Below are 329 nucleotides of genomic sequence, written 5' to 3'. Positions count from 1 at the left end.
TTGCAGCTGAGAGGCTGGCAAGTGAGGCGGGGAACGTTGGAGTCTGCAGCAAGCAAGCCTCGTGCTCGCTTCAGTGCCTGGCTGCCGGCCGCCATCTTGGCTGACAGTTAATTTGCATATACTCACTGATTAGCCAATGAAAAGGGTAGCGGTCGTACGCTAATTACCATGTTTCTCTTTTATTAGTGTAGATGATATCTTAGACCAAAGTTGTACTTAAATTATAAATTGTAAATGTCAAAAAAAGATATTTTGGATTACGTTTCTATTTGAATTGAGATAGGGCTGTGTAGAACTTAATGAATAAGCCCTAATATTTCGCAAGCTAG

The sequence above is a fragment of the Myotis brandtii genome, unplaced genomic scaffold (genome assembly GCF_000412655.1).
Source record: "Myotis brandtii unplaced genomic scaffold, ASM41265v1 scaffold300, whole genome shotgun sequence".
In the NCBI taxonomy this organism is placed as follows: Eukaryota; Metazoa; Chordata; class Mammalia; order Chiroptera; family Vespertilionidae; genus Myotis; species Myotis brandtii.
Note: the sequence above shows the minus strand (reverse complement) of the source record.